Source organism: Plecotus auritus, assembly GCF_963455305.1.
Source record: "Plecotus auritus genome assembly, chromosome: 3".
Taxonomy (NCBI): Eukaryota; Metazoa; Chordata; class Mammalia; order Chiroptera; family Vespertilionidae; genus Plecotus; species Plecotus auritus.
The window spans coordinates 73491417-73512689 of record NC_137772.1 but is presented as its reverse complement, the minus strand read 5'-3'; the positions used below and the strand labels follow the sequence as shown (position 1 = coordinate 73512689).

The 21273-nt window shown below is 38.6% G+C and overlaps 1 pseudogene across 1 annotated transcript; it reads left to right on the top strand.

Annotated features, from left to right (window-relative positions):
* The first annotated feature begins 14173 nt into the window (after nucleotides 1–14173).
* LOC308244068 (14-3-3 protein theta-like) lies at nucleotides 14174–20441 on the top strand (annotated as a pseudogene). Its single transcript has 2 exons — nucleotides 14174–14328; nucleotides 19791–20441. The product of its transcript is annotated as a 14-3-3 protein theta-like (transcript).
* The last annotated feature ends 832 nt before the right edge of the window (nucleotides 20442–21273 follow it).

Genomic DNA, 21273 nt, shown 5'->3' with positions numbered 1-21273 from the left:
CTCTAAATTTCTTCTAGACTAGAGTATGTGAAAATCCTTAAATATAAACCCCAACTTTATTTTTTGAGTAGATACAAAAATCATGAAATACACGGAAGCAAATTCTACTCTTAGAAGCGGAAAAATTGAAAGCATTCAGTCACTCATGCATTTGTAAATCGCCTCTAACTAAATACTTATATATTTGACTGAATAAGAGTAAAAAAGAATTTTAAAAAACAGTAGAAAGAAACTCACAATATAAAAACAGTGAACTGCTGCTTGGTGAAGTGGTACTTTGCTAATCAGTTGAAACGTTATTCTTATTTTTAAGTTTCACATTCCACTTCTATTCTTTCTACTTATTCAGAGATTAATATATTCTGCCTCACTGAAGAAACATTACCAGATACTATTTGATTTTATGTGATTAAAATAGCATGAGAATATTCTAATTTTTATTTTAAAAACAAAACATTTTCTATTGGTGGTTAGTCTATATTCTCAGATCTGGATTTGAGCCTACTTATAGAGGCTAGAAGTGAAAGGCAAAAGGAAGAAAGAATATTTTACATTATATATATATATATATATATATATATATATATATATATATATATAATGTAAAATTTTTCAAATGCTTTTTTATTGCACTTTATAGCCAATATAACATTATAATATACTAGGGGCCCAGTGCATGAATTAGTGCACCTTGAAAGAAACTGTGGGCTGCGAGGCTGCGGTGGGCATAGGGGTGGGTCTCAGCCCATCCTCTGTGCCCCTGGCTGGCCCCCCTTGCCACAGTCCCCAGTTCCCTCTCTGCCAGCAACCCCATTCCCACCGCCACCGCTCCCACATGCTGATGGTGCTGGCCACGTGCTGAAAGCTCCAGCCGCACTCACACCTGCTGATGCTGCAAAGCAATTGGGGTTGGCACCAGCAGCAGATGCAAGCAGCGGCCACTACCCTGATTGCCCCTCAGGAGCATGGGAGGTGGAGAAGCCCTCAGGGGTGATCAGGGTTGGCAGCCACAACTCGCACCTGCTGATGGCACCAAGAGATCAGGACCGGCGCTCGGAACCAGTAATGGGTGCGAGCGGCAGCTCTGGCACCAGCTGTGGGTGCAAGCAGGGCTAGCACCGGCAGCAGGTGCGAGTACTGGGTGGGACCACAGCACATGTGAGCAAAGAATTTTCAGTAACCACCAAAGGCTTGCCCCGATGACAGCAACTGGCACCCCGCCTGGGTCTGGTGACCCCACTCACCTGCTCCTCCATCCTGCCACGGCCAATGCCCACCATGTTCCGTGTATGCCCCTGGTGATCAGCACATGATATAGCACCAGTTGTTCGGTTGTTCTGCTGTTCAGTCTATTTGCATATTAGGGTTTTATATATATAGATAAGGGGAAAAATTCAAAAACAAACTGAAGACAGAACAGTTAGCAAAAACAGGCAGACCTGGAGGAAATCCCATCTTTGAATGAAAAGAAGCATACTTGATGATAGGATGCCCAGGATTGCACTAGCACTAAAGCAGCAGCTGAAGGGGGCAGCCTTATTGGGCTAAGTCAGTTCAACATGATTGCATCAAAATGAATATGAATCATTCCCCTCCTCACTTAGAACACATGAAGGTTTCTCTCTTTTCTTAGAAGTCCGAGAAAAAATGGGTGAAGACAAAGTCACCTGGCCCTGGACTAACAGCAACTTCATGAAGCTCCTCCTTTTTTAGTTCCCTTTTTTCTTCTATATATTTTATTGATTTTTTACAGAGAGGAAGGGAGAGGGATAGAGAGTTGGAAACATCAATGAGAGAGAAACATTGATCAGCTGCCTCCTGCACACCCTCTACTGGGGATAGGCCCACAACCCAGGTACATGCCCTTGACTGGAATCTAACCTGGGACCCTGCAGTCCGCAGGCCAATGCTCTACCCACTGAGCCAAACTGTTTAGGGCCTTTTTAAGTTCCTGCCTCACTGGCCTCCTTACATTGTTTCCTAACAGGATATATTCTGGACCCTTCACTTAATTAATTCCTAATTTCAAATCTCAGCAAAACATTCATTTCCTTGGGGAATTTTTCTCTGTAAACTGCAACAAGGACTGGTTCATCAGTTTCACAATTTTAAGTGACTCTCCTTTATAAGTTCATAATATATAACTTAAATTTATTTGTATGATAGTTTGATCACTGCCTGTATCTCCTACTGTCCTACAACTCCTATGGCATGATCTTGCATATAGTATAAGTGCTAAATTACTATTTTTTTATATTTCTGGGCCCTTGTGATCTTTACCAATATGTAAAAATGTAATACATCTGCACCTGCAAACAAAATTAAGAATATTTTAAATCACCATTGAAGGGGGAATATATACAATATTTCTGGACTGTAATAAGGAAGACTTAAAATTAATGGGTATTAATTTAGAATAGAATTCATTTGCTTTGTTATGTATGGTGTTTTCTCTATTTGAGCTCAGCTGCTTTGATGATAACATGGAGAAAGGCAGATTGGTGAATTAATGGGAAATAAGGCTTCTCCAACAGATGCACCATAAAAGTACAAAGACCTGGAATTTGTATTGATCTTTCTTAAGGTTATATTAAAATAACCATAATGCAATATTATCTCAATTTTCTATACTTTTCTACTCATATAAAACCATAATCATAAACAATTTATTTATTTTTTCAAATAACTATTCTGTAAAGCAACATACAAACAACTATTTTACCTTCTTGTCCTATAGGTGTGTTGGGGAGCACAGGACACTTGGTTGGAAAGTTGTAAGGAGCACATTCCGAGAAAAGGGAAGTGTGCAGAAGGCCGCCTGCCATGTTTATTGGAATTCTGACTTAGGGGAGTATTAGGGCAGTGTCAAAGGGGTCACCCCTAATTATTCCTTGACCTTTCCAAAAAAGTCTGGGCACGAGCAGACCTCCAGGTGTTTACTGAAATCCTTATGCTTAATCTTTGAGTGTCCTTGCTTAAAGGACACTACAAACACTTGTGTCCTCCCAAGATTACTTAGCCTATTGATTGTATCTTAAAGATAAACTTTATCTCAAACCGCTATTACAATAAAAGGCAAACAAGGCAGGCGATCAAGGCTGTCTGGTTCCTTTAGCCAGGCAGTCCCTTAGTACTCTCTTTCACAGCAAATGGTGTGTCAGAGTAATCATTCATTCGTCGCTCAGAGTCTGCTGGTCAGCCCTGCCATAGGTGTAGTTTAAAAAGACTTATTTGGACTTTTTTTTGCCATGTATGTGTATTGGTGCTTGCAGGAGCAAATTTTAAAATCAGAGATTTTCCAAAGGTACAATTTTGAGGGCACTGACTAGCCAATTCAAATTTTACTTAGTACTATAGGTTGATACTGAAGAAAATAAGGACAGTTTACATAAGCAAAAGCATAGTTTATTATGAACTATGGGTCCAGTGCACTAATTCGTGCACCATGAAAGGAAGTGTGGGCCGCAAGGCTATAGTGGGCACAGGGGCAGGTCTTGGCTCATCCTCTGTGCCCCTGCCTGGCCCCTCTCACTGTGCGTCCCCCAGTCCCCTGTCTGCCAGTAGCCCTGCTCCCCTGGCCACCACTCCCATGCACTGACAGCCGGCCCAGCTAGCACCCGCTGATGACGAGGAGAAATTGGGGCTGGTGCCAGCAGCAGGTGCGAGCGGCTGCTGCTGCCCCGATCGCTCCTTGGGAGCAGATGGAGGTGGAGAGGCCCTCACAGGCGATTGGGGCTGGCAGCCGCCGCTCATACCTGCTGACAGTGCCGAGAGATCAGGACTGGAGTTGGGCACTGTCAGTGAGTGCAAGTGGCAGCTCCAGTGCCAGCTGCGGGTGCAAGTGGGGCCAGTGCTGGCAGTGGGTATGAGAGGTGGCTGCCAGCCCTGATCGCCCCTCAGGAGCAGGGAGAGGTGGAGAAGCCCTCAGGGGTGATCAGGCCTGGCAGTTGCCGCTTGCACCCACTGATGCCACCAAGTGCCAGGTGAGATCCATGGCGCACAGGAGCAAAGAATTTTCAGTAACCACCAGAGGCTTGCCCCGATGACAGTGACCAGCACCCTGCCTTTGTCTGGTGCCCCCACTCACCTGCTCCACTATCCCACCACAGCTAACACCTGCCATATTCCACACTCTGCCACCTGCTGCCAATGCCCACCATGTTCCATGCATGCCCCCTGGTGGTCAGCACATGTCATAGAGACTTGTTGTTCGGTTGTTCTGCAGTTTGGTCTATTTGCATATTAGGGTTTTATATATATACTGCAGATACTAACTACCCCTAAAACAGGACTTCTTCAACCATTACAGTCCCTGTTCATTTACACAGAACCACCTCCTACCCTTCTGAAGAAACCTGCATGGATGCCAGAGTGCACTCTTCAAGCAAGTAAACTACCAGTCATCAAAATCTTAAGTGTTTCATGTTTCCAATTGTCTTGAAACTTTTCATCAGCTCTAGGAAACTCCAGAGCTCAAAATCAATTCATTAGTTCAAAATCAATAGAGAATTCTTTGGGTCTGGTTCATGTAAACCTAGAATCACCAGAGAAGTGGGCATACTTCCTTAGTTAGAGTGTCAGAGAGCACAGTGTCACTCATGCTTAGTAGATTGAATAACCTGTGTAAATCTCAGGGTATCAAAGTGCTAATTTAAATTGACAAATGTCTGAAAAGAATCTATTATTTTGATCACTTAATTTTCAGAATAAAATTATTTTAAACCTAAGCATGCCTTAGAATAGGTTAGAAAATGCTAAGAAATGCAAAATTTATGAGCATTCTTAAATTTATTTTTAACATGAAATCCCTAGCCAAGATCTTCAAAGCAAAACAAAAAGCACATTCTGTTTAGTTTAGTGAATGGCCTCCACCTACTTAAAAATGCAGCAATTCAAAATATTTTTATTTATTGAAAAAATACTTAACCTGATCACCATAATTAACAGATGCTGGTGATAAGAACATATGATTCTTTCATAGTACCTAAAATTAAACTTTAAAGTGCTACCATTAGTTTCAATTTTTCTTATAAAAAATCAATTTCTAACTTTTATATCTCAACAGTACATTGTTATGTTTTATTATAATTTTAGATAAAAGATCTTTTCAATGTCTTCTTCATCAGTCTCACATTGAACAATCACAGAGAAAAATGATGGACTTGAAGTAAATAGGAACCAATTTAAAATTATCCTTTTTAATCCTGGCTGTTTACCTAACTTTAATATCATTACATTAAGTTAATGTAATGAAAACCAATCATTCTATGTTATGGCTGTGTTGTTGAAGGTGATAGAAACTTAAGAAAATCAATTTAGCTTTTGTGCCATTTGATCTGATCCCTGTTTCTTATGAGTGCTGACACGTGAAGAAAGGTCTTTGGAAACCACTTTAGTAGCAACAGTGATAATTAAAATTTAACATGATTCTAAGCAACTTGTTTTATAATCAGTTCTTTTGTAGGTTGAAAAGAAAAATCCCTTTGTATTATTTAAATCACTTAATGCAACATACTGCAGATGTATTTCTTAGAATACATCTACATACTACAATGTACTACATACTACAATGAGGTATCACCTCACACCTGTCAGAATGGCTACTGATATTAATCAACAAACAACTGCTGGAGAGAATGTGGAGAAAAGGGAACCCTAGTACAGATATATTTGTGCAAATATTTTCTCCCAGTGTGACTTATCTTTTCATTCATATATATTGATTTCAGAGAGGAAGGGAGAGGGGGAGAGAGATACAACCATCGATGATGAGTGAAAATCATTGATTGGCTGCCTCCTGCACGTTCCCCAGTGGGAATCAAGCCTGCAATCAGGCATGTGCCCTTGCCTGGAATCCAACCTGGGACCCTTCAGTCCTCAGGCTGATGGTCTATCCATTGGGCCAAACCAGCTAGGACTACCTTTTCATTCTTAACAGTATCTTTCATGGAGCTAATTTTTAAAATTATAATTAAACTAGAGGCCCAGTGCATGAAATTCATGCACAGTGGCGGGGGGTTTGTGTCCCTTAGCCCAGCCTGCACCCTCTTCAATCAGGGACCCCTCGAGGGATGTCCGACTGCCCGTTTAGGGTTCGGGCCTAAACGCGCAGTCGGACATCCTTCTCTCAATCCATGACTGCTGGCTCCCAACTGCCCGCCTGCCTGCCTGTCTGATTGCCCCTAATCACTTCTGCCTTCCAGCCTGATCACCCCCTAACCACTCCCCTGCCAGCCTGATTGATGCCTAACTGCTCCCCTGCCAGCCCGATTGCCCTTAACTGCACTCCCCTGCTGGCCTGGTAACCCCTAACTGCCCTCCCCTGCTGGCCTGGTAACCCCTAACTGCCCTCCCTTGCCAGCCTGGTTGCCCCCAACTGCCCTCCCCTACAGGCCTGGTCACCCCTAACTACCCTCCCTTGCCAGCTTGGTTGCCCCTAACTGCCCTCACCTGCCAGCCTGGTCGCCCCCAACTTCCCTCCCCTGCAGGTCTGGTCCCCCCAACTGCCCTGCCCTGCAGGCCTGGTCACCCCTAACTGCCCTCCCTTGCCAGCCTGGTCGCCCCCAACTGCCCTCCCCTGCATGCCTGGTCACCCCCAACTGCCCTCCCTTGTAGGCCTGGTCACTCCTAACTGCCCTCCCCTGCAGGCCTGGTCCCCCCCAACTGCCTGTCTCTGCCGGTCCAGTTACCCCTAACTGTCCTCCCCGGCAGGCCTGATCACCCTTAACTGCCCCTCCCCTGCTGGCCTGATGGCCCCCAACTGCCCTTCCTTGCAGGCTTGATCCCTCCCAATTGTCCTTCCCTGCAGGCCTGGCCCCCTCCCAACTGTACTCCCCTGCTGTCCTGATTGCCCACAACTGCTCTCCTCTGCTGGCCATCTTGTGGTGGCCATCTTGTGTCCACATGGAGGCAGCTATCTTTGACCACATGGGGGCAGCCATCTTGTGTGTTGGATTGATGGTCAATTTGCTTATTACCCTTTTATTAGATAGGATACAGTTTATCAATTGTTTCTTTTATAAGTCATGCTTTTGGTGTTATATCCAAAAAGTTATCACCAACTTGAGATTATATAGATTTTCTCCTATGTTATCTCCTAAGAGATAGCATGTTGTCTGTTTGCATCTGATTTTGTGATACATTTTGAGTTAATTTTATGAAGGCTTTGTCTAGATTAATTACAATTTGTTTTTGCATGTGAATGTCTTGTTTCAGCACCATTTGCTAGAATGACTATATTTATCCTGTTGTATTGCCTTTGCTCCTTTGTAAAAAACCAATTAACTACATTTATGTATCTATTTCTTGGCTCTCCATTGATCCATGTGTCTAATATTTAGCGATGCAACATTGTCTTGATTATTGTAGTTTTATTATAAGTACTAAAATTATGTAATATCAGTTCTCCAATTTTGTTCTTCTGTAATATTGTGTTGGCTAATTGGAGTCTTTTACCTCTCCATGAAACTTTAGATATAGTGTGTCAATATTCACAAAATAACCTGCCATGGTTTTGAATGGGATTGTTTTAAATCAAGTTGGGAAATCTGATATCTTAACAATGTTGAGTCTTCTTATTCATGAACATAGCATAACTCTCCATTTATTTAGTTTTTTATTCTTTCATCAGATTTTTATACTTTTCCTCATATAGATCTTGCATATTATTTTTAAAGAAATAATACCTATTTCTTAAAAATGTTTCATATTTGGAGTGCTAATGTAAATGATATTATTATATTTTCAATTTTAAATTCCACTAGTTTATTACTAATATATGGGAAAGTGATTTACTTTTGTATGTAAACCTGATATTCTTCAACTGCACTGTAGATGTTTATAAGTTTCAGGAGTTTTTGAATCAACTCTCTTGAATTTTCTAGACAAAAAATTATTTTATTCATGAACAAAAACATGTTATTTCTTCTTTTCCATTCAGTGTACATTTTATTTCATATTCTAGCCTTGCTGTATTAGCTAGGGCTTCCAGTATAATGGTGAGAGGTAATGTTCTTGCTTTGTTTCTGATCTTATTCAGAAAGCATTGATTTTCTCACTATTAACTATGATGTTAACTGTAAATTTTTGTAGATATTCCTTAGTTGAGGAAGTTTCCCTAGTTTACAAAGAATTTCATCATTAATAGTGTTGAATTCTGTCAAATACTTTTTCTGCATTTATTGATATGATCATGTGATTTTTATTCTCTTACCTGTTGATGTGATGGATTACATTGATTTTTAAATGTTGAACCAGCCTTGCATACCTGGAATAAATTCAAAATATTGTGGGTAAATAATTATTTTTATACAATATTTACTTTAATTTGCTAGTTTTTTATTAAGGATTTTTACATCAAGTTTCATGAAAGAAATCGATCTGTAGTTTTCTTTTCTTGTTATATATCTGTCCAGTTTTGGAATAAAATAATGCTGGCCTCTTAGAGTGATTCAGATATATTCCCATTGCTTTGATCTTCTGAAAAAAACTGCAGAGAATTGATAAATTTATTTCTTAAGTTACTCATCTGGGCCTAGTGCTTTCTTACTTTCTTCTCTCTTTTCTCGAAAGCATTTGGGCAAACTGTCTTCTAAAGAGCTGGCTCATTTAACCTGGGTAATCAAACTTGTGCTCATACAATACTATGTTTTCATAGTATATTTATTCTTCTTCTAATGGCTGGGAAATTGAGAGTTATGTCCTCTCTTTCATCTTTTATTTTAGTAATTTTCCTTCTCTTTTTTTTCTTAGTTTGTCTAGAGACATATTGATTTTATTTATTGTTTTAAAGAAATAACTTTTGGTTTTGTTAATTTTCTCTATTGATTTCTTATTTTCATATTTATTGATTTCTGCTGTGATATTTATTATTTATTTTCTTAATATTTTGCATATAGATTTTTTCTTTTAATGTGTATATGAAGTGAAAATCTACTTGTTAGATTTTCCATCTTCTTTTCTAATATATGCATTCAATAGATGCTTCTATATATGCATTTCTAATATATGCATTTAATTGAATCCACAAATTTTGTTAAGATGTGTTTTCACTTAGTTCAAAATATTTTGTAATTTATCTTGATACTTTTTTTTACATGTATTATTTAAAACTGTGTTATTAAATCCTCAAGGATATGGGGGTGTTACAGTTATCTTTTGGTTATTATTTTCTAATTTATTTTCATAATGTTCTGAGAGTAGATTGTATGATTTCTGTTCTTTTAAACTTGTTAAGGCATGTTATATGGCCCAGAATGTGATCTATCTTGGTCAATGTTTCATGTGAGCTTGAGAAAAATATGTAATCTGCTGTTGATGGATGAAGTAGTTTGCAGATGGCAATATGTCCAGATGATTAATTAATTAAAACATTAACAGTATTTTTTTCTCACTGAGAAGCCCAGATCCTAATCAATTAATCTTTTTTAAAAATAAAAAAACATGAAACAAAATAAAACCAAGGTAAATTACATTTAGGAACTGATTATTAATTTCAGTTTTAATTTTCTGTTAAAAGGTTGATATTATATTTTAGAGAAACATTTTAACAATCTATCTCTACATTTTATCAAAGAAAAAATGATATTGCTAGAAAGCTACAAACTTTTAATGTATTTTTTCAACTTCTAATAAAAATATATTCTATTTTAACTACAATTGCACATTTAATTTTTTAGTTTTATCAAAGTTGAGGTAGGAAGATGGTTTGTTGAATTAGCAGATATCCTAAATATTTACACATTATGGACTGCAATATATTGTACATTATTAAAAATCAAATTTATCAATATCATTATTGATCATGTCAGAAAAGTCAAGTATTGAGAAGCTTGAAAGCTCTCATTTTCTTACTGAAAGCAAACACTGTGGTTATTTTTTATAAAGTGACAGTTTCACCTTGCTCATTTTAAGAAAATGTCTGCCAAATACACAGGACTGGATAATCATAGATTTTCTGTCAACTTATTTTTCAAATAAAAATGTCTGGCCAATGGAAGAAAAAACATGTTTGAACTTGCAACTTAAGCCAGGTGTTATGTACTTTTCCTAGGAAACGCTATCATAATTTGTCATGAAGCAAAAATACATTTCCTCACAAAATATTTTAAATTAAAAAAATACTCAAATTTTGATATTAAGGAAATTAACAACAAATGTGTATTCAATCTGAAGATTTAAAAATAATAGTATTTGTCTCTGCTTCAAAATAACATTAAGTGATATATTTATTTTAAGCTGTGTATATATAATAGGCCCTCTCTCTATACAGTATATCCTCTATTCTAAGACACCAAAAAGGTACCTGCTACTGCTTTTGCATATCCAGGGAAATATAACAATAAAAAAGGCAAGTAATTCTTAGTATCATAAAAAGTTTTCATTTTATAACCACCTAGTAGAGAGTCTCAGGGTCCATGAGATATAAAGTTTAAGATCTATAATAAAAGTGTAGCTTTGCAATTTTTCAGCTTTACAGAAATTATTCTCATTTACTCTGAACAAAAATCATTTCTAACATATTTATGTTTTATATGTTAACATAAACTATAGCTTTGTGATCCTAAGCAATAGTAAATTTTTGGTCTAGCAAGTGCTTATCCATCCATACACAGAAGATAATCTGAGACTTATTGTGAACTATTTATGTAATTACGTTTATAAATGTAGATAGAATAAAAATATACTTACAAAAACATCAATTACCAAATCTAAAGTAAAAATAAAAAATTGAAATATTCCTATAAACATTAAAAATTGGAATCAATAATGTAAAATGTATTTTTAAAGGAATGTTAACCACATTGTTTAATGATGAGTTCTTTTAAATACATCATAATCAATTTCAGTTTTACACAACCTCTGAAAAAGGAACATAGAGATGTAAAAGATTTAAATAAAAATAATATATTAAATATTAATATTTAAACATTAGAAAATCCTGAATATCAATTATTAAAATTTACCTCTCAAGTTACTGAGGTGATTGTATCTAAAATGGACTTAATAAAGAGTACTTACATAGAAAAATCTTTAGCACATACATACACCTTCACACTCAAATATATACAATCAACAATATAGTAGAAGCACTCAAAACCAATGCCAACGTTTTTGTTATTTGCTTTGCAATAGTCTGTGTGGTGCAGAAAAAGAAGTGTTACTGAGCTGTCTCTTCAAGGAAGAACTTGTCATGACTGTCCAACAGCCCTTTCAAGAATTGCTCTGTTGGAGAGCCACCTTGCAATACCCTTCACCAGAGTGGGTCCCAGTCCTCCCTGCCTCCTTGACATTGGGCCCACCAGGATGCATGGTCCTGCCACCCTTCCAGGCACACCCATCCTGGCACCCCTGGATGACTGGCCCCACTGCCTGGACGTGGGGCCCCGGCCCTGCCACCATGACCCAATGCCCCCAGACTCACAGACCAGCCATCCTGAACCATTGAGACCCTGGACAAACAGCCCTGCCACCTTGTTACCAGCTCCATATTGGTGACCTGACGTCCCTAAGTTGTTTAAGCACACTTATAACCATTATCTTATATTCTTTATCTGACAAATTGCTTGCCTCCATTTCCTTTACTTTCTTTTCTGGTGATTCCTCCATTTCTTTAATTTGGGGGTTGTTTCTTTGTCTCCCATTTTAGCAGTCCTGTACTCTGCAGCACCAGGTGTGTGCGAGCAGGTATGTGTATCTGGTAGTGATGGTTTGTGCTGCATCATAGCCATGAGTTCAACCTTCTGGTGGCACCAGTTTAGGTGTGCTGGGTTGTTGTGGCAAGTTCATTCATGTGTCTGTGGTGTCAGGTCACAGTGGGATTTGGTGTTCCAGGGGTACAGGGTGAGGCATGCCTGATGGAGGAGTCAAGTCCATGTGTCTAGGGCAGGGGTGGGCAAACTTTTTGACTCGAGGGCCACAATGGGTTCTTAAACTGGACCGGAGGACCGGAACAAAAGCATGGATGGAGTGTTTGTGTGAATTGATATAAATTCAAAGTAAAGGAGCGGAGGGGAGAGCAAGAGAACCCTCCGCTCTTTCGGCTCCGTGGGCCGGATAGAACAACTGAACGGGCTGGATCTGGCCCGCGGGCCGTAGTTTGCCCACGGCTGGTCTAGGGGGTATTTATCCAAAAAAAAGAGGCCAAATAGGCAAAGAAGAACAAAGCTGGAGGGGTCACAATACTGGATATCAAGCTACAGTACAAAGAGACTGTAATCAAAACAGTATGGTACCAGTACAAGAACAGGAATATAGATCAATGGAACAGAACAGAGAACCCAGAAATCAACTAGACCATTATGCACAATTAGTATTTGACAAAGGGCACAAGACCATACAGTGGAGTGAAAACAGTCTTTTCTGTAAATGGTATTGGGAAAACTGGAGAGGTACATGCAAAAAAATGAAACTAGACCACCAACTTACACCATACACAAGAATAAACTCAAAATGGATAAAAGACTTAAATGTAAGCTGTGAAACCATAAAAATCCTTGAAGAAAACATAGGCACCAAAATATCAGACATCTCATGTAGCAGAATTTTCACTGATACAATGTTTAGGGCAAGAGAAACAAAATAAAAATAAACAAATGGGAATACATGAGAATAAAAAAGCTTCTTCTCAGCAAAGAAAACATCATCAAAATAAAAAGGAAAGCTACAGTGGGAGAACATATTTACCAATGATTATCTGATAAGGAGTTAATTCCTAAAATATATAAAGTACTCATAAAACTCAACAAAAGAAAGACTTACAATTTAGTTAAAAAATGGACAGAGTACCTAGACACTTCTCCAAAGAAGACATGCAAATGGCTGAGTCATATGAAAAAATGCTCAGTTTCCCTAATTATCAGAGAGATCCAAATTAAAATGATACAGAGGTACCACTTCATACCTGCTGCATTAGCAACCATCAATAAATCAACAAACAAGTTCTGGCAAAGATGTGGAGAAAAGGAAACCCTAGTACACTGATGGTAGAAGTGCAGACTGGTGCAGTCACTATGGAAAATAGTATGATGTTTCCTTAAAAAGTTAAAAATGGAACTGCCATTTGACCCAGTTATCCCACTTCTTGGGATATATCCTAAGAAGCTTGAAACACCAGTCAGAAAGAACATATGCACCCTAATGTTCATAGAAGTGTTATAGCTAAGATTGGGAAATATCCCAAGTGCCCATCAGTAGATAGTGGTATAAAAAAGTTGTGGTACATTAACACAACAGAATACTATGCACCTGTAAAAATAAAGGATCTCTTACCCTTTGAAACAAAATGAAGGGACCGGAGGAGTATTATGCTAAGTGAAATAACCCAGTCAGCAAAAGACAAATATTGCATGATCTCACTTACATGTGGAATCTAATCCTATCTAATAAAAGGGTAATATGCAAATTAACCATCACTCCGTCACAATGATGGCAGCACCCATAGCCACAAGATGGCAGCGCCCAGTCCCCTCAGCCCCACCCTAGCCTCGGAGGCAATGGGCAAGGACGGGAGTGGGATGGGGAGGCTAAATCCAGTCTGGGCTCTGTAGCAGGGCACTGTGTGTGGATGGAGTGCCCAGCCCACATAGGGGTGCGGGCGGTGGGGGATGGGGAGCCCTTATTTGGGGAATGGACTCGCAAAGAGGAGCAGCACGGCTGCACGCAGCTCACCCACCTCCTCTGGAGGAATTCCAAGGAGAGAGAGGCGGGAACGGCAGGCTTCAGCTGTGCCTGCCACCTGTGGGCGGCGCTGCTTTCACTCACTCACGCACAGCAGACTCGCTCCTTCTGGGACGCAGATTGGCGGAGCCAGCAGCATGCGGCCATCAGTGCTGGGTTAGAGGGCCGCCGCCTCCTGCCCCAGGACAGGTGGGACGATTCGTGTAGGAAACTAGGGTGATGCCCCCTTCAACTCCCTGAAAACCAGACTCGCCCGAAAAGGATAAGCTCTTTGCTATTGTACTGATCTGTCACCTTTAAGCATCATTCACACAGTAGACACTTTATCCCTATCGTTAGAGTGTTATAAAATAGATGTGTGCTTTTTTTAAACTTTATTTTCCAGATAAAGAGAGGTAGACTCAGGGTCTGAATCCACAATTGTCTGGGTGGAAAGCTTCTGTTCAGCTCTGAAAGCTGGGCGTGTGGCAGTGAACGGCCATCCTTGAAATACTAGATGGTGAAAGAAGGAGCTGGAAATGAGACAAAATGGTGTGTGTGCATCTTCAAAGGAAAGTGGATGCCGCTCCAGTCTAGGCACTTTCTAGGAGACCTTGACAATTATCGGCAAGCTGCCATTCTGAAACAAGCAAAGGTGAGGAAGGAGTACAGGTAATGCAGAATAGAAACTGCAGTTTGGGCAGGTCAAGAACTTTGACCCAGCAATGTAATGCCATCAGAGTTGGGACGTTCTGGGATTCTCAGAACTTTGCAATTGATTTCTATTGTTTGCTTCAAGAAATTTCAAGCAAATGCCCTGAGATTTTATGTATCTATAATAAAAAAAAAGTGTAATATGCTAATTAGACTTGACATCCTTCTGGACGAAACCAGGGCTGTGAGGGGAGCCCCTTCTGGGTGCCAGAGGGAAGCCGGTGTTGGCAGCCAGGGAAGGAAGGCCTACTCTTGCACGATAGGCCTTCCCTGCTGGCCTGATACATCTGTACATTTGAATGTGTATATTATCTATACTAATAAAAGCCTTGGGGGTGATCAGGCCAGCAGGGGAGGGCAGTTGGGGGTGATCAGGGTGGCAAGGGAGCAGTTAGGTGGCAATCAGGCTGGCAGGGAGAAGGGGTTAAGGGCAATCAGGTAGGCAGGCAGGTGAGTGGTTAGGAGCCAGTGGTCCCAGATTGTGAGTGGGATGTCCAACTGCCTGCAGGATTGGGCCTAAACTGGCAGTCAGACATCCACTGAGGAGTCCCAGGTTGGAGAGTGTGCAGACCGGGCTGAGGGACGCCCCCTCCCCCATTCATGAATTTCATGCACTGGGCCACTAGTGAACAAAATAAATTGAAAAATACAATAAGGCCAGAGACATGGAAGAATGGAAACAGACTGAAGATTCCTAGAGGGAAGGTGGGTGGGGCAGGAAGAGATAACCATATATATAAACCCCATATATGTAAAACCCAGGACACAGACAATAATGTGATGAAGGCCTGGGTAGGGGGCGGGAGTGGGGGGGAGGTTGTCAATTGGGGAAGGGGGGTGGGGAAAGAAGGAGGGAATATCTATAAAACTTTCAACAATAAAGATAAATTTTTAAAGGTATATATTTGAGACAGATGTCAAATAGGGTGTACTTTCAATTATGAATAAGTGCTTTGACAGAGATATTCTTATTAGAAGCTGTGTTAGAAAGATGATATTGGTATTGGGAAAAAACTCAGTTTCAAGGTACATAATTTACAAGATTTCTTCTGGAGAAAAAGAGCATTCATTTTTTTATAGAAGAAGTTCTTTCAGAGATTATCCTATTGGTTATATTTAAGAAATCCTCAACTAGTGTTAGGTAGAAGTAAACTCTACAATTATATTCTTTTTTTAAATTACACTATTGAGATGAAATGTACAGTCATCACACATTTTTATTTCACGCTATTATCTCCAATACAATTCCTCATCTTAAAGTAAATATATATTGAATAAATTATATTTATGGTACTAATATACATTAAACAAATGTAATTTATGCTGTAATTTTAAATATCTTTTTGAATTATGTAATATTGGTTTTTACAATATTATCTTTAGGTTTCTAAAGACACTTCATTAAAAATTAAACTAATTGGTGCCTTTTAAATTTGACTTATAAATAAATATATCAAGAGAAATTTAGCAGCTCCTAGGAAATAAAAGCAAATTTTTTAGTAAATAGCCTGAATTATAGTAGTGTAATATACACTAAAATCTTCTATATTACCTATATGTCTATGCCAAAAAAAAAAAATGGAAGTTTTACACAAAATTTTGGAGGCCATATATTTCATGCAAAAAATATGGCATGTAAGAATAAGTACCTATTCCAATATTTGAAGTTATATTTTTATATTACACATATAATATTCATCACTTTATTTCATAGCTAAATAAATAGGAAGCTGTTGGCAATAAGAATGGTGAAAAGTTGAGAAATTTGGGATTGTCTATCAAATATTGTCATATATATGCTTAACAATAAAATAAGATGTTATTCATGAAAATTGCCATTTTATCAAAAAGGTGTTTCCCTATTTTCCTTGTGAATAATTTCGGTATCAAGTATATTTCCACAAAACCTCTACATATTTTTGGCCTATTTCCTGATATTTAAAATTTTCATTGTTATTTTAATAAATTATTTTATCAACTTCAAAATAAACTCAATATTTCCAGAAATGAACAATATGCAAATGTAATAAATGTCAGCTGCAAAAATATATATGCAACACCTACTTAATTATTTAAGTTACTGCACTCCTTTTAAATCTGTGCACCATTGTTCAAATCTTGCTCATTCAGTTTGTTTTTGTTTTCCAGGTTGCCACAGCTGAAAATAAATCATGACTTTTTTTTATTCTTTGTGTTGTTAAGAAAAATATGTAACTATTTATGTAAATATAAAATATGCATGTACGTAATCAGAAAGTGATTCTAATTAGCATCTTCTTACTAATAACAACAATAAAGATATTATTATTAGTCAGTAACACAATTTATCCTAACACAATTATTTTAATAACTAGTATACAGCTACAAGTAATTATTACAAATATGACTCTACAGGTAAATCCCACTTTGGATACACAATATACTTTTTGTCAGATTTATTTTATAAAATAAAAACATGAAATAAATACAACATTTGGGTTTACAAAAATAAAAAATCACAATCTGATGATTATTTTAATTGGTAAAATACCATTTTTTACTTATAGTATTTACTATCTAGAGAAAAATAAGAGGCAGATGCAATTTAGCACACATAAAATATCTCCACTGCTAGCAGATGTGTACTTCAACCCAAACATCTGTTTAATCTTTTTTCTTTGATGCTTATTCATGTGTGTGAGTATATAATTTATATTAATTTATAAAATAATCTTAATAAATGTTAAATATTTTAAAGGAATTGAGGGTTTAGAGAAATTGTGTGACATTTTGAATGAATTTTGTATAATGAAGAAGCTTGTCTCAAAAATTATCAAGATGTTTATATGCCTTTGAGATGTTAGGAGTATTGAATATATGTACAGTCCACGCATGTCTGGAAAGTATTACTAGCATTTCTGTGGAGTCATGGATTTAGTTTGATAAGAAATTTTAATGCTTTTTAGTAATTACTTTCTGTGAACTCTTCTTAAAAAATGACAATGAATCACAATAATTTTGTACTTCCTTTGAATCCTAAGTAATAGAGCTTTTCTTTTATTAATTTTGCTAAAATCAAGCTAAATTATTTTTTAAAATTAGCTGTTTTTAGGATGAAAATACTTATGCCATATCCTGTGTTTAATTAAACTTCAAAATTTTCTGTAAATTCAACATTAATCAATGAAAAATAATACTTTAAATGATATTTCTTTAAAATTTCATGATTTTAGTGTCTAAAAACAACTATTAATCTAATTAAAACATTATTCCCATTAACATTATTAAAGTTTTCTTATTTATTTTCTGTTACTTCTACAACCTCTCTTTCCCACCTACAACAGATACCTTTAGAATATGAATTCCTTGGTTATTACATTATACACGTTACAAATGAACAATTTTTGATTCACCTGTAATTTATTCCTAGAGCAATGTTGCTTTATTAAGTACTAAAGGCCTGGTGCACAGATTCCTGCACCGGTGGGGTCCCTCAGCCTGGCCTGCACCCTCTCGCAATCCAGGGGCTGTAGCAGTGCATGAGACAGCAGTTGTCCAGGGAGGAGCCCGAGCCGGGGCCTGGTGCCACACTGCTCCTGCTCATCCTGGCGGTGCTGCACCTGCCGCCTCGGCCGTAGCTTGGTTACGCTGCCTCTGAGGCAAGAGAGGCTCCAGCTGCTGCAGCTGGGCTCGCCAGCCATGAGCTTGGATTCTGGCTGAGCGATGCTCCTGCTGTGGGAGCGCACTGACCACCAGGGGGGCAGCTCCTGCATTGAGCATCTGCCCCCAGGTGGTCAGTGCATGTCACAGTGACTGGTCAACCAGTGGTAAGGTCAATGGGTTGTAACAGTCAGACTTTTATATATATAAATTCCAAAGTTCTAGCATATTACCCTGGCTATTTAGTGAGCAATTGATTTTCTCCTTAAGTGGTAATTGTCCTTTATGGTTTTCCACTCCTTCCTGAACACATGGGAAAATTACTCTTGTGTTCATGTGGAACATAGGACTTAGGTCTGAATCTTTTCCACATATTTGAGGGTCTCCTAAAGATTCACTTCAATAGTGGCAACTGCCTTATAGTATTTTACTTCCCTGACCCTTTCTCATGCCTCACTTCTCACTGACTCATTCTCTGCCATTCCCATTACATTTATAGGTCCTTGAAGGAAACAGCTGACACCACATGGTTTGGAGGCCATGGCATTGTTAGGGTCCATCTGGAGAGAGAAATTCATCTGAGTTCCTGGGGTACTTTATTTCCCTGGCCTTCATCTTTCCTTAGAGTATTTTGCCTTATCTATTTTCTCATTTAACTTGCTTTCTGCTAAATTCCTGTTTACTGAAGGAGATAATTAGCTCTGGGTGATTATGATAATTTTGTCTTCACTCTCCAGTTATCCTCCCAATAGACAAGCAGAAAAATGCTTAGTAAAGTGGTATCCCATGCCTCTTGGAGAAGCACAAGCTTTATGCACAGCTTCTGTTATTAGGATGTTTTAGATTTGTGCATGTATCCCCAGAACTTCTGCTTAACCTATCCATCTGCTTTACTCCAAATTAGAAGTAAAAGAAATTTCAGGATTTCTGTCTGATTATTATTTTTTTACTTTCACCTAATTTTCACAGAATTCTATGAAAGGGGAGAGTGGTCAGGATTAAAAGCTAAGAGATTTCTTTTTGCCTTTCCTGTTTACCAAATCCACTTAAGAAAGTAGACAATGATATGCATTTTCATATGTATTGCTGGGATTACGGTGATATATATATATATAAAGATAGATAACTGTAGATGTAGATATTAAAGAGACATAGAGAGATTTAAATCAGTTACATTTTTATTTTTTACCCTTTTCAATTTTTATTTACTTTATTTATTTATTTTTTATTTCGGAGAGGAAGGGAGAGGAAGAGAGAGATAGAAACACCAATGATGAGAAAGAATCACCAATCACCTGCCTCCTGCACGCCCCCCACACTGGGGATCGAGCCTGCAACCCGGGCATGTGCCCTTGACCAGAATTGAGGGACCCTTCAGTTCACAGCCTGACATTCTATCCACCATGCCAAACCAGCTAAGGCCCTTTTTCAATATTTCGCAGTGATGAGTAGGTCTTATTTTGTGTGGTTTTACTCTGTCAACATAAGCAATAATTTTGTATGGGATTTGGAATTAAAGAACTTTTTTAAAAACTGGATTAAAATCTGGTGTTTTCTTGTACTATGTGAACTGTGTTTTTAATTCTGTGTGTTAATACAGTGGGACTTGACTCGCACATCCACGTGGAGAAGAGACGGCCCTCCGCATGCCTCCTCCATCCTGGCCAGTGCTTCCCCAAGGAGAAGACGAAGCTCACCCAGAAGGGGAAGCTGGCCAGCTGGCGGAGGAGGCCCAGTGCTACCACGACCTGGTCACCTGCACGAAGGCCGTGAGGGAGCAGGAGCGAGCTGTCCCAGGAGAAGCGCAACCTGCTCTCTGTGGCCTACAAGAGCAGGGACAGGGAGGCAGGTCCGCCTGGAGGGTCATCGGGAGCATCCAGCAGAAAACTGACGTCTCCGACAAGACGTGGGAGCTGACTAAGGACTGTTGCAGCTGGTTAAGGACTACTGGGAGAAAGTGGAGTCTAAACTGAGGTCCATATGCATGCACCACGGAACTTGCATGTGGTGACGATTGAATAAGATAGATAATTTCCAAGGAGTTTACCAAGAGGCTTTTGATGTAAGCAAGAAAGAGATGCAGCCCACACACCCAATTTACCTAGCTCTAGCTCTTAACTTTTCTGCATTTTACTATGAGATCCTTAATAACCCCACGCTAGCCTGCACCCTGGCTAAAACCGCGTTTCATTAGCACTGAAGACTCATACGAAGACAGCACCTTCATCACGCAGGTGCTTAGGGACAGCGTCACATTTATGGACATCAGACAGTGCAGGAGAAGAATGTGTTGTGGCCGAAGGGGCAGGAAACTAACTGCATACAGGGTGTCCTCCCTCCAGAAACCTTTGTCCACATCTCCATTCCTTATTCCATTGGGATTTCCTCAAGCAAAGAAACCCATTCATGTGTATTCAATCAACTGTTTATAGCCTTCTCATACTGCAGCTGTGGGAAAGCTCCATTCCTTGATTTGTGTTGGTCTCCGCCTTCCTGGTGTGCAGTTACTGCTGTAGAAAAGTGTTAATAGCTTCATAAACATAAGTAACTTCCAAACACACTGAGGACTAAAAATGTATTTGGTATTTAAATAATATGAACCAGTTCTGCAAGTGACAGTTTTGTATTACTGTGAAGATATGAAAATGTAGTTAATTATAAATTAAAGAGTGTTTTACATAACTTCTTCATTTATTCATTCCCTCCCTTACTCTTCTTTGGGGGTTTCCTTTCAGTGATCAACTTCTCCATTTCTTAATGTATTCCTTTTGGTAGAAATCCAAAAGTATTAAATTGAATGGGAAAGTATTTGACATTTTTGGGTTGGGGTCACACATTAAAATGCTTCCTGTGTCACATATGGTTGAGGTCTCATGCATCTGAGACAACAGGGAATTTCCTTATTCACTCTTTATTTGATGCTGTTTCAGGTGGCAACTTTCCTTCCTAATAGAAATTCACTTACACCTACAAAAAATAAAATACACAGTGACTTGATTAAGTAAGGATAAGAGTCGTGATGTAATGGTTACTCATTAATGAAAATAGCAAAGCAAGCGTTTTGACACAAGTATTTCAAAAAGTCTTGGAGAATAAACAGTATTTTAATGCAATCTTTTAAAGATAAAAAGGTTTAATGTGTATTCAGATTGTCTTTTCAAAACAATGAACTGCTGTCAAGAGTTTCCTGAAGTAGTCTAATGTCATTGGGATGAAGATAGTGCAATACTTGAAAGTTCTATAGTTGTAGATGTTTTTGATTGT